Genomic DNA, 14,308 nt, shown 5'->3' on the forward strand with positions numbered 1-14,308 from the left:
GCAAGTGGAGTTAAAGGTGTCCTTGATTGGGCCAGTTTGTCCCAAATGTGAAGCAAGTTGGAAACTATCTTCTAACCAAGGAAAAACACAAGCTAGACACAGTCAAGTTGACCCAGCACATTATCAAAGTGAGGCAGCTGGACGCAGACAGTCAAGGCTGACTAAATTTAGCAGGCTAACTACATGACAAGTACCAGCAGCATAGGGAGAGGCCACTAGTTGGTTTTTTCATTTTGTTATAAAATATCCATAAGTTTGCTATTCTATAGTGGTGCCCTTCAACACGAAAGAAGGAATGCAACACTTATATGTCTGTCCAATTTATTTCACTTAACTTATGTTCTCCATTTACCTAAGGGATAAATATACCATGGCAGAGTAGTATTCCAGATATATCAAAACCCCATTTTTTCATCTACTCATCACTTGATAGGTATATGGTCTGTTTCCAAGATTTAACTATTATAAACTGTGCTGCTATGAACATGGATGTGTACATATTGCCGTCTTATGATACTTTTAACTGTTTGGAAAGATTTCTAGAAGGAAAATAGCTGGGTCAAAAGAAAGTTCTAATTCTAGTTTTTTGAAGAATCTTCATAATGTTTGCCATAGAGTTTATACTTACACTACCAACAGTGGAGAAATGTTTCTTTTTCCCCATGGCTTCTCCAGCATTTGTTATTGGTTGATTTCTCAATAATAGCCATTCTTTCTGGAGTGAGATAGCATCTCAGGGTTGTTTTAATTTGCATCTCTCAAATGATCAGATACATTGAACATTTTTTGAATATCTACTTGCTATTTGTACTTCATCTGAGAAGTATTTATTCATTTCAGATGCCCCTTTTTGGATCGGGTCTTTAATTTGGGGGCCTGATATATTTTACTTATTTATTTGTCTTAGGTATTATTCCTTTGTCTGAGGAACAGCAGGAAAAAAACTTTTCCTAGTCTGTGTGTTATTGCTTCACTCTGTTAGTAGTTTCTTTCACTGTGCAAAAGCTTTTTAATGTGATGTGATCCCAGTGGTTGATTCTTTGTAATATTTCTTGTGAAACTGGGATTTTGTTCATAATGTCTTTGCCTACATCTATGGCTTCAAGAGTTTTACTTATTCTTCTTCCAGTAGATTGTTTTAATATTTAGATATTCAATCCATTTCAATTTTAATTTAGTGCATGCTGAAACATACGTCTAGGTTTAACCTTGACCTTTAATTTACGGGTCTAGGTTTAATCTTTGGTGAAAGATATGGGTCTAGGGGTTGGGGATTTAGCTCAGTGGCATAAGCACCTGCCTTGTAAGCAGGCAGTCATGAGTTCGATCCCCGGTACCGGTAAAAATGAAAAAAAAAAAAAAAAAAAGAAAGATATGGGTCTAAGTTTAATCACTGAAAACCACTTTCCCAGCACCATTTACTAATGAAACTATGTTTCTTCCAGTGAACGTGTTTGGTCCCTTTGTCAAAGATAAGGGAGTTGAGTGTGCTTGGAGTTGTTTCTGCATCTTCTCTTCTGTTTCATTGACCCTTAAGTCTTTTGCTTTGCTTTGTTTGTTTTTGCCAGTATCATGCTGCTTTTATCATGATAGCTTTGTAGTATAACTTCAGATTGGGAATTGTGATGCCTCCTGCCTTGCATTTGTTGCCTAGGATGCCTTCTGCTATTCTAGATCTCTTCTGGTTCCATATGAATTTTAGGATTGTTTTCTTTAGTTATGTGAGGTGTGTTATCGGTATTTTGATTGAGATTCCATTAAATTCATATAACAGTTTCGGAAGTATAGCCATTCTAACAATATTAATTCTGCCTATCCAAGAACAAGGGATATCTTACCATCTTCTGATACCCTCTTCAAAGAAGAAAATTATTCTTAAGGGGTGCTTACTGAAGTATGTTAAAGAAACTTTATGCCTGAACTTACTTTCCAATGTCCCAGAAAAAAACAATGAACATGTACAAACACAGGTATGCATGCACGCACGCGCGCCCACACACACACACACACAAGTGTCAGAGAAAGAATGACATAAGTATGCAAAATCTTAAAAGTTGTTGAATCTGGATGGATGGAATATAGTTGTTCATTATATAATTCTTTCAAGTCTTCTGTGATGTTTGAAATATTTAAGAACAAGCTGGGAAAAGAAAAAAATGTATTGAAGTACTTCTAATAGTCATAGAAAGAGGAAAGTCCAAACTAAAGATAGCAAAGGCCATTGCTTCTTCTTAGGTAGAAATCTGGATGAGATTGGTGACATATATCTTTGCTCAAATTGATTACTTTCAGAACACAACCAATGAACTGCTTGCCAATATTTGGGACTCCAACCAGGGAAGTACCAGTACTAATGGTGAGACCATCTTCAGCTTCGATAATCAAGAATCTGCATCTTGACAGCCACATAAATAAATGATTGTGGTGGGCAGAGACTGATAGGAAAACAGACTAGACAGGATACATTAAATAGGTCATTTCTGCCCTAATGCTACCAAAGGACATCGCTGCAATCACTGCATTTAGGGTGTGTGGCCAAAAGATCAGCTGCACTCTTCCAAGACACCTGCTAATTCAAGCTTCTGGACTCCCAATTCATTCTCAGAAGTTGCAAGCCTGCTTCTCCACTTCCTCGTTTCTGGAGATCCCTCTAGAGGCCAAAGTGAGCCACTGACATATGGACTGTAAAGTGGCTGAGCAGTACTAATTTTCTTCCAGATGACCTTTACCAGTGCGGTTCACTTAAGTAGCTTTAGTTGAGGTCCTTACCTGCTCCATGAACGCAATTGTGTGCTCTTGTTAGAGCACGAAATCCCTCCATATTCTGGTCAGGTGCCAGTATGGGAGTACGTGTACATGGGAAAATCAAAGGGAAGGGGATCCCCATCACTGTGAGCTGGTTGTTCATGGATGTACTGGATGGATATATTCCGCATGTCACTAATGAAGCCAAGAAAGCACTGGAAATGTGGATATCTTTGAACTAAAGGGCTTTTTCATGGTGCTACCAATGCATGTTATGAGGCAGGGCTTTAAATATGAAATGAGGTGGTCAGGGAAGCCACACAAGTAAGGCAAGCACTTCCAGAGGCAAGAATAAGTCCACTGGTACCTGGAACCAAAGGGCTACCCTTTCAGTGCAGTTGGTGACATAGCTATTTTTCAAAGGCCCATTAGCTACCCAAGTGGCCTGGCTAGCTAACACGCCTCCTTCTGGATGGGCCTCAGCTGTTCTAAATTTACAGCCTTGTGGGCTATTTCCCAGCTGGTGCCAGTGCAGGGCCACTATCTTTGAGCTGCATGGCCAGAGAAAAGGTGTTAAATGAAGCAGCACCTTGGGAAGATGTCAAGTCAAGAGCAAAGCAGTCTTCAATTAGAAGCGTCCTGTCAGAAGGACAGTCCTGGTAGTAGCCAGCGGGTAGGCACTGGAAGAAGCAGGTAACAAAAAGACAGCATGGAGCACAGAGGCAGGACCTGAGTCCACAAGAATTTAGCTGTCAAGTTCTTCTCTGCTGAAGACCCCCTTCAAGGTTCCTCTGAATCCTGTGGACCTTCTCAGAAAATTGTTCTGTTTGTTTTGCTTTTTTGTTTATACTAGGGATTGAAACCAGGGCCTTGTATATGGCAGGCAAGCACTGTATCACTGAACTGCATCCCCAACATCCCAAAACTGTTCTTAAGAGCATAACACAAACTACACAGGGTTCAAAGTAAACAAATTATATAAACACATAGTATTACCCAAATAAATTTTAAAATATACATTTAGTAATACATGTCTTTCTTTATCAATGCATTAAATACCAACTTCCATCAGTCAATCGAATAACCAATAGACTTGTGGCATGGTGATGGATGCAGTTAGTGTTCTACACTTCTTTTTTTTTTTTTGTCTTTTTCGTTTTTACCGGTACCAGAGATCGAACTCACAACTGCCTGCTTGCAAGGCAGGCGCTTACGCCGCTGAGCTAAATCCCTTGAAAATATGTGATTTCTAAGGGTGACAAAGTTGTAGATGCAGCTAATAGTCCAGAAAGCTGTCGCTTGTATTTATCTTTCAAATAAATGAAATTTTCATACAGGCATTAAATATATCTAAATTCTGTTCCCAGACTCCACTTTAGGACAATGCTATAGAGTCTTTTTCATACAAAACCCATAGCCAGAACCCGAGACCTGGCCATGTGGGGACTCAGGTGGCTGCACAAGAAAGCCATTTGCCCACCCTCTTGGTAAGCACCCCTGGCACTGGCCAGGAGAAGAACCAATCAGCTGTTCCTGTGAGCCTATCCTCCAGGGCTGAGAATCAAACATATCCAAACACCCCCCCCCCCGTCAGCAACTGGGGACAGAGCTCTGAACATCTCTTGGGAGGATGACCATATGCAATATAGCAAATAAGGGGGATTTCTAAGTTCTGTTTGAAGGCAAAGGGTATTTTCACTGTTATGTTTTGTAATGATTGTTATACTCTATTCAATAGAGCATAATATTCTCCTTCAGTTGGTTTTACAATGGTCTCTTACTGGTTTGATTTCGCTATACCTAATTGACTGGACAACTATTGTGAAGATAGTGAGATTACTATAGTACCTATTACTTCTATCCCCGTATCCTGCTTTGAAGTTCTATACCATTTTCACTACATTGTCTTGATTGGCTTTGTTTTATCTTGTTCTATTGAATTTTTACTACATTCTAAACAAAAAAATAAAACCTATAGCCATAGAGGCTGTATCTTTTCTCTTGTCCCTCCTCCGGATAAGGTGGCCAGAGTTTCTCTAGGTTTGGCTTGTAGAAACGTTTGGGCAGCTGTCTTGTTTCAAAGCAAGAGGCAAAATTCACCATTTCTTCTAATTTTGTGCTTTTCAAATGTTTTTACCTACACCCCACGGGAAGAAATACATCTTACAATCAGACCCATGTCTTAGTGTACAATATACACAGTGAAACCACAAAACAATACCCTACTTCACGTAGAATATTAATTTGCTAGGGTTGCCATAACAAAATATCACAGACCAGGCAGCTCACACAAGCATGTTCCTGGAGTTATGCAGACTGGCCTTGAACTTGGGTTCCTCCTGCTTTAGTCCCCCAAGTAGCTAGGATTACAGTCATGCACTGATATAGCTAGCTGTCTAATTTTATTTTGAAGGTCTTAGATTAAAATATAGTCACATTTTGAAATCTTATGATTAGAAATTCAACATATGAATTTAGGAAGAACACAATCCAGTCCACAAGTGGAAACAAATACATTTACATCAAATACAATGTCACACACTAATATTTAACTCCAAGAGTCTTAGGCCATTTATGCTGATATAACAGAATCACTAGGTGCCTTAAACAACTGACATTTACTTCTCATGGTTCTGGAAACTGTAAGACTAGATTTAAAAAAGAAAGTAAAAAGAAAAAAATTCTGAAATAATTCATAAATTTAAAAAAAAAAAAAGGACTGCCAGGCATGATGAAGCATGCCTGTAATCTCAGCACTTGGGAGGCTGAGGCAGGAGGATCACTGTGGGTTTGAAGCTAGCTTGGGCTATCTAGGAAGTTCAAATCCAGTCTGGACTACATAATGAGACCCTGTCTAAAAAAAAAAAAAAAAAAAAAAAAAAAAAAAAAAAAAAAAAGACTGAGATTAAAGGCCCTGGCAGGTCCAGAATCTGATGAAAGCCTCCTTTTTGGTTTACTGGATCTTTGTTGTATTCTATATCACCACCTTCCTTTTTTGGGCTTGTTTATTTGGTTTTTTATTTGTCTGTCTGGTTGGTTGGGCTTTGGTTTGCTTGTTTGTTTTCTTTTTGATATTCTTATTACTTTTTGAGCCTGGGTCTCATTCCAGAGTCCAGGCTGGTCTTGAACTCATTGTCACCTAGGCTGTCCTCAGAGGCATGATTTTCTGCCTTGGCCAGAGTGTTGGGATCACATGTGTGTGCCTCCATGCCTCTCATCCTATACTGCAGGTTTGTGTGTTTTGGGCAAGGTCTCACCAAGTTGCACAGATGGCCTCAAACTTGTAATCCTCTTGCATCAGTCGCCTGGGTATCTGGAGTTAAAGGCATTAATCCACTTTGCCCAGCACCCCGTGTCTATTTTATTAGGGCATGAATCCCCTTCTGAGGACTCTACCCTCAAACCTAATTATCTTCCACACTCACTTCTAACACTGTCACATTGGGGTGTTAGCATTCACCATAGGAATTTTGGAAAGGGGAACAGAAACATTCAGTGTGTCTACAAACAGGTGAAACTGTATCCCGCATCACTTGGCCCCTCAAAAAACCAATTTAGGAAATACATAATAGATGTGCTTGCTTTTTGACAAATTTGGTATAAACAGAAACCTAACAAACAATACAATGTGCACAGTGGATGCACAGACAAGCCTTCCTTTTGAATTTAATCAGGTCAGAGTTGAAAGTTTAGTTGACACCAAGGTCAGTTTGGTTTATGCTGAAATGAGGCCTGGCCCACATTAGGCATGATATAAATATATGATGAGTAAATCAGCAAATACTCCATATGACAGTCTTACCACACATACCAGGCTAAAAGGGTTTGGAGACTTATACCCTTAAGGCACATTGGAAATCCTACATTCTTGTCAATGCTTCTTAGTGGCACAAATTAGATGAGATATATTGTTAAAGTTTTTGTTTGTTTGTTTGTTTGGTTGGTTGGTTGGTTTTGTTTTGTTTTAGTACAAGGCATATTTGAAATAAAACAAAGATATTTAAAGGATTTAAAGGCATTTTTTTACATATCAAAGGTTAAATGTCCATACTCATGCATGATGGAAAATATTCTTTTTCATTTATTTACTTATTTTTATTTTGGAAGAGAATTTTTATATTTCTTTGTTGTAGTCAGGGCTTGCCAGGGAAACAATTTAATACAGGACATATAATTTATAGGACTATTTTATAATAGTCCCCAAAGAGTCAAATGCAAAAGAGTACAGGAAATCTGTTCCACACCTAGAGACCCAAAGAATCCAGCTGAGGGCCTGGATCCCACAGCAGTGTCCTCCACGAGCCCAGCTGGAGGCCTAGAGCCCACGACAATGTCTCATGCAAGTTCGTTTCGTGTCATGGATCTGCACTGGGAAGGCCCAAAGGGCAGCAACAGAAGCTAGAACGTTTGACCAGCAGAATACTGAGGGATCTGCATTGGAATCAGGATGTGACACTCAAGGTCAGGACCAGAGTTCCCCAGAAGACACCCATAGCCATCCTTAGTGACAGTGAAGATCCAGGCTCCTCCAACAATAATTACAGCCTAGTTCATATCAGGAAAACAAGTGTGATGGGCTTCACCATGAGAACCAACAGTACACCATCTTCCCTGCCAGTTGTCCTCCTTTGCAGCTGGCAGTAATCCTCATGTGGGTCTTCTGCACCAGAACCATACTGATTCAGTTCAGCTGGGTGTCGCAAGTTGCCCATTAGTTAATCTGACACAGTCCTCTTCCTTACTACATAATATAGCATTAAATATGATAGTTGCAGGCTATTTTGTTAATATTTACATGGCAAATAATAAATCAAAATAACTTTTATTTTCTTCCTTGAACATACAAAAATATGGGAACTGTTTAAAAATTATAGTAAAAGACACATTGCTACAAATCTCCCTCCAAATGCTCAAAAATATTTCCCCTCACTTTGAACATAATTATTGTGTTTTCTTGGCAATGTGTCTTTTACGGTACTAATTTTTTTAACTTAACTATTCTTTATTTCAATCACCCTTTGTGTTTGAAGGGCTTACTCCTAAATTCAGCATGAATTAAATTCTACAAATAGTTTGAGGGTCAAAGTTTTTGTTTTTCTTTCCATAGGAGTATTCAGTTATTCCAGCAATATTACCCAAAAAATGGCTATACCCCCCACAAGTGGGGTACATTTTACACTGTTTATTCTGTTCCAACCATCAGTACATTTTTTATTTTTGTTTTGTTTTTTGTAGTACTAATGATTGAATCTAGGATATCATGAAAGCTAGACAAGTACTCCACCACTGAGCTACACCCCCAACCTGTCTATCTTTACTGCAATAATGCCATGCCATCTTGATGACTGTACCTTTACAGTCATTTTTAAAATCAGGCAGGTGTGTCTTCAGATTTTTCACATCATCAAGATATTTGATTCTTTTGTTTTCTACCTCTATATACTTTTTTCTCTTAAAGAGAAAAGAATAAAAATAATGAGACAATTTCAAAGCAAGATATAGGAGATTAACAATGGTTAATATTCCCTGTATTGTTATCTTCAAAGTAGTTGCTCTTGAAGGCCAGCATGAATTGCACAGCAAGACCCTCTCCCAAAAAGACCCAAAAATAAGTAGTTGCTCAGGTTACAAGATATAGGCATGAAAAATTTATCAAACAATATAAGCACAAACTGTTCTTTTCAATGAACTAATAGAAATTAATAGTATAATTATCTTTGCTATTATATAGTTTTTCTTTTCCCTTCCTTTTTTTCTCCTTTCTCTCATCTCATTTGTTCTTTCCTTTTCAAGAAGTTTCTTCTACTTTCACAGTATCTATTGCACATTTTGGATCTCATTTGCTTTCAGTTTATTACACTACAGAGGCAATATAATGCTTATATGTGTGAGTCTGATTTATTTCACTTATTAGTATGGTCTTAAATTACATTGATTTACCTATAAAAGTCTCAAGTTTACCCTTCTTTATATCTGAGTGGTACTCCATTGTGTAAAAATACCACATATTGTTTATTCATTATTTGGTTGATGGGCATTTGGGTTATTTCATTCATAGCATGATCATCTACACCCTCTTGAGTCTGAGTCTTTTGCTGAATTTTAATCCTTTACCAGCCTCAGCCTCACCTAATAAATAACGGCTTCTTTGGCAGTGGGAGGGCTGATCTGGAGACACTGACTTCCCAGCCATTGATGGAATACTACACTTGTCTCTTGTTTTTGTTTTTGTTTTTGTTTTTGTTTTCCTCCCTATACTCTTAAAACAGAACTCTTGGCCTGGCTCCTGATAATTTCTCTCTCTTATCTAATGGCTCTAGCTAATGTTTCCAGGACTATATTGAATAGGAGTGGTGATAGTGGTCACCCTCACCTTGTTCCTGATTTTAGAATAAAAGCTTTCAGTGTTTGTCCATTTAGTATGATGCTGGCTATTGGTTTAGCATAGATGGTTTTTTTTTTTTATCAGATTGAGGTAAAGATCATCAATAGGGTTTTTACCCTGAATAAGTGTTGGACTTTATCAAAAGCTTTTTCTGCATCTATTGAGCTGATCATGTGATTTTTATCTTTGGCTCTGTTGATATGGTGTATTATTGATTTGCATATTTTGAACCATCCCTGCATTCCTAGGATGAATGCTACTTGGTCATAGTATATAATCTTGATGATTTGCTGTACTCTAGTATTTTACTGAGGATTTTTGCATCTATGTTCATTAGGGAGACTGGCCTGTAGTTCTCTTTTTTGGTTGGGTCTTTCTCTAGTTTTAGTATCAGGGTAATACTTACCTATAGGAATGAGTTAGGGAAAATTGTTTCCCTTTCAATTTCATTAAGGGATCTGAGAAGTATTAGCATTAAATCTCATTTTTTTTTTGGCTAATTCATCAGGACCTGGGCTTTTCTTTGTTGGGTTGGTTTTTTTGTTTTTGCTTTGTTTTGGTCTCTTTGAGAGAGGGTCTCACTATGCAGTTCAGGTTGGTCTTGAGCTCATTTTGTAGCCCAGGTTGGTCTCAAATTTACAATGATCCTCTTACATAAGCCTCCCAAGTGCTGGAACTACAGGCATGTGCCACCACACCCAGCATTGTTGGTAAATTTTTAATTACATTTTCAATTTCATTAGTTGATATTGGGTTATTCAGAATTTTTATATATTCTTGATTTAGTTTTGATAATTCATATATTTCTAGGACTCTGTCCACTTTTTCTGTGTTTTCCATCCTATGAGAGTAAAAAATTTTGAAGTATTGATGATCTTCTGAATTTCTACAAGATCTATGGTGATTTCAGCCTTTTCATTCCTTAGTGCATGAATTTGAGTTTTTTTTTTCCCCTTTCCTTTTTTTGACTAAGGGTTTATCCATTTTACTTATTCTTTCAAAGAACTGATTCTTAGATTCATTAATTCTTTGTGCTGTTTTCTTAGTCTCAACTGCATTAATTTCTGCTCTGGTTTTATAATTTCTTTCCTTGTATAGGCTTTGGGCTTGATTTGTTTTTCTTTTTCTATAAGCTTGAGGTGTAGCATTAGGCTGTTTATTCCTGCTTGTTCTGTTTTCCTATTGTGAGAATTCACTGCTATAAAGTTTCCTTTTAGGACTGCTGTCATTGTATCTCACAGGTTTCAGTATGTTGTATTTGCATTTTCATTTGATTGTAGATATTGTTTAATTTCATCTTTAACTTCATCTATGAGACAACTGGTTGTTTAAGAGGGTGTTATTTAATTTCCCTGCTTTTCTTTTGTCATTAATTTCTAATCTCATTGTTCTATGGTCAACTAATATGCATGGGATACTTTCAATTCCTTTGTATTTACTTAAGCATGTTCTGTGGGCTAGTATGTGATCTACTTTAGAGAATGTCCCATGTGTAGTTGAGAAGAATGTGTATTTTGATGTTTTTGGGTCGAACACTCTGTAAACATCTATTAAGTCCACTTGTTCACAGGTTTAGTTCAGTTCTGTGATTTCTTTGCTGATTTTTTGTCTGGTTCATCTGTCCCTTCGTGACAATGGAGTATTAAGGTCCCCTGTTACAACCATGTTGATTATTTGATTTTTCCATGTCTATTAATATTTTTCTTATATAATTGGGTGCCCCCATATTTGGTGCACATATATTTATGATTGTAATCTCTTCCTCTTGAATTTTTCCTCTAACAAGTCTATAGTGACCTATTTAATCTCTTTTGCTTATTCTTGGTTTAAAGTTCACATTGTTTGCAAAGAGAATAGCTATCTCTTTTTCTAGCTTCCTGCTGCATGGACTATTATTTTCCATCTTTTTTTTTTCTTTTTTGTCTTTTTCCTTTTTATCGGTACCGGGGATCTAATTCATGACTGCCTGCTTGCAAGACAAGTGCTTATGCCGCTGAGCTAAATCCCCAGCCCCTATTTTCTATCTTTTGACTTTCAGTCTATGAGTTTCTTTTTGAGTTAAATGTGTTTCTTGTATACAGCATATTGTTGGATCTTATTTCTTAGTCCATTCTGCAAATCTGTTTCTTTTAATTGGTAAATTGATGCCACTTACATTGGTGATTGTAACTGATATGTATGAGCTAACCTTTGTTATTTTCTTGCTGTTGATTCCTTATGTTTCTCCTCTGATTAATGTCATGCCCTTCTTTCTCTCTGATGTTCCTGGAATTAAGGTCATTTTTATCTCTATGTAGAATATCTTCCAGTACTCTTTGTAGGGTTGGTTTGGTTTGATTCTAATCGGCTTTCTATTATAGATGATCTGTTTCTTTTCTCTAACAGCTTTTTCATATTCTGCTTTTGTGCTAAATTTTTGGAATCTTGATTATTATGTCTGGGTGTAGATTTATTTTGGTCATGGCTGTTCAGAGTTCACTTATCTCACTTATCTGTATGTGAGATTCTGTTCCTATGCTTGGAGAATTTTCTATTATTTCTGCAAATAGTTTTTTTTTTTTTTGCCATTTGTGTTAACTCCTGCTTTTTTATTGACAACTGTCAATCCTATATTGCTTTTCTTTTCATCAATTTGCAGTTATTGAATTGTTAGTCCCTCACCCCTTGTTATGTTTAAGAGATCATTCCTTTTGTGATCACTAGCTATGATCCTGTATTCAAGGTCTGAAAGTCTATCTTCAGTTTTGTTCAAATGGTTTTGCCTACTTTGAATGGAATTTTAAATTTCCTGGATATCTCCTGAATCTGTTTCATGTATTCTATCTTTCCAATATGTTCATTCAGGTTTCCATCATTTTCTTATGCTTCTTTATTTACGCCTTCTCTAGGTATACTGAGTGCTTCCTTCATTATAACTGTCATTTTTTTCCCGAAAGATTATTTCTGATCTGATTTCCTCTATGGCCTCATGGGTATTTCTTTACTTTACTTGCTATCGTTTCAGAAATTTAAGATGTAGGTCTTCTAATTTCTTCTGTGTCTCTGTCTCCTGGATTTTTTCTGGGTGGGCTGGAGGTCTGGGACTACATTTTGCTTCTTCTTGTTGTTTCTATTTCAAAAAAAATTTTGTTTTCTGTGATGATCCTTCTGAATTTTGGCAGTAGATAGCTACATCATTAATATCAAGGCCTCTCTAGGAAAAGTCTGCTCTTCAGGGATGGCCTCTGTGTATAGGAGGTTCTTGGTTTGTGTCTATCCCAAAATCCTTCCTTCTCAAATAACTAAGAATGAGATGCTGGTATTTATTTGGTTGTGGTGAGGTTATTACCCCAGAGCTTCCCAGTATTGTTACAGAAAGGAAAACAACTGATTATAGCAGATACAACATCTTAGCTAGAATAGTACAGTTAGCAGTAAAAAATAGCATGGAGCACAATTTAAATCCTGATAAACTATGATAACTATTGATTTTGTCCTTTAGATAAAAGTCAGTAATTATAGGAGCAAAATCTACAGTTATACAACAACCGATCATAAATTAGGTGTTTGTATGCAAAATGTTTCCCCTTGAAAAGTGTTTTTACCATGTGGTGGGGAAATTCAGGGAAGATAGTGTAGAAAACAAAGAGAACTGGAAAGGAAGTAGAAGCAAGACTGGAGGACAAAGGGTGATTGTGAAAGGTCTGGGGAGCAAGAGAAGAAGGTAGAAGAGAATAAAGGAATATTTGAGGGACATTTGGTCTCCAGGTTTGGGGGATAGGATTAGTTTTCTGTGACTGGAGTTTTCCCCAGACATTTAGAAAAGAGAAACAAAAAGGAAGAGAAAAGAAAAAGAAACAAAAGAAAAAATTGAAAAAAAAAAAGGAAAAAAAAGATTAAAAAACATAAAACAAGGTGGGACTCAGGCAGCTTATTCACCCGCCCTCTTGGTAAGCGCCTGTGGCCTGGGCCTGGAGGAGCATCATTACCTGTGAGCCTACTGCCGTGCCGGCTGAAAATGAAGCATCCTTCCCCTGCCCCCCCCCCCCATAGCTACTGGGGATAGATGTCTCAGCATCTCTTGAGAGGATGACCATATGCAGTATAGCAAATATGGGGGATTTCCCATTTTCTGTTTGAAGGCAAAGGTTATTTTCACTGTTTTGTTTTGTTTTGTTATGTTTCTTTTCCTCTATTCAGTATAATGTTCTATTTTTGGTTTGATTTTGCTGTACCTAATTGACTGGAAAACTACTGTGAAGTTAAAGAGATATACCATAGTACCTATTACTAATATCCCAGTATCCTACTGTGAAATCCTGTACCAATTTCACTGCATTGTCTCAATTGGCTTTGTTCTGTCTTGTGCTGTTGCATTTTTACTACTTTCAAAACAAAATTTAAAAAACATAAAACAATATTAAAAAATTTTTAAAAAGAGGGACAGCCCCATTTACCTGCTTTTATTTCATGTGTCTTTGCCCCTAAGTAAAACACTGATTCACCTAATTTACCACTTGTTGGCTCATATTTCAGACTTTTCCATCTTGCTAGTCTCATCTGTCCATTGTATATGCCCTAGATGTCCTCCTGCTGTGTGGCTGGCATTCCCCTGGATGTAGGGGGAGGGGCCAATCACTTGGATTCCTCTGGTGGGGCCAGTTGCTGATTCTCAGATTCTTCCCAAGCTGGGTCCTGTGAAGGTCCCCTCCACTTTTTTATTTCTTTTGACATAGTCTCATTATATAGTTCAGGCTGGTCTGAAACTTACCCCATAGCTTAGGCTGCCCTTAAATTTGCAGCAATCATCCTGCCTCAGCCTCCCAAGTGCTGGAAATACAGGGATGTTCCACCATGCTTGGTGCATCTACATATGCATTTTAAAGCTGGCTTATCAATTTTTGTCAAATGAGTTTCCTGGGATATTGGCTGCAGTTGTGTTGAATCCACAGATCAAACTGGGGAAAACTGCTGCCTTAACATTTCATCTACCAATTCAAACTCATTATATACATTTCCATTTACATAGTTCTTTAATTTCTCTCAGTAACCTTTTGAAGTTTTCATTATACAGAAATCACATATTTAAGTATTTTAATTTTATTGCTATTCTAAATGGTAATATTTTGTTTTTGTTTTTGGGTGTTAATTTTGAACCAGGAATCAAACTCATGACCTTGAGCCTTCTAAATGGTAATA

Source organism: Cavia porcellus, unplaced genomic scaffold (genome assembly GCF_034190915.1).
Source record: "Cavia porcellus strain 051 isolate PalLab524CR breed Dunkin Hartley unplaced genomic scaffold, mCavPor4.1 scaffold_12, whole genome shotgun sequence".
Lineage (NCBI taxonomy): Eukaryota > Metazoa > Chordata > Mammalia > Rodentia > Caviidae > Cavia > Cavia porcellus.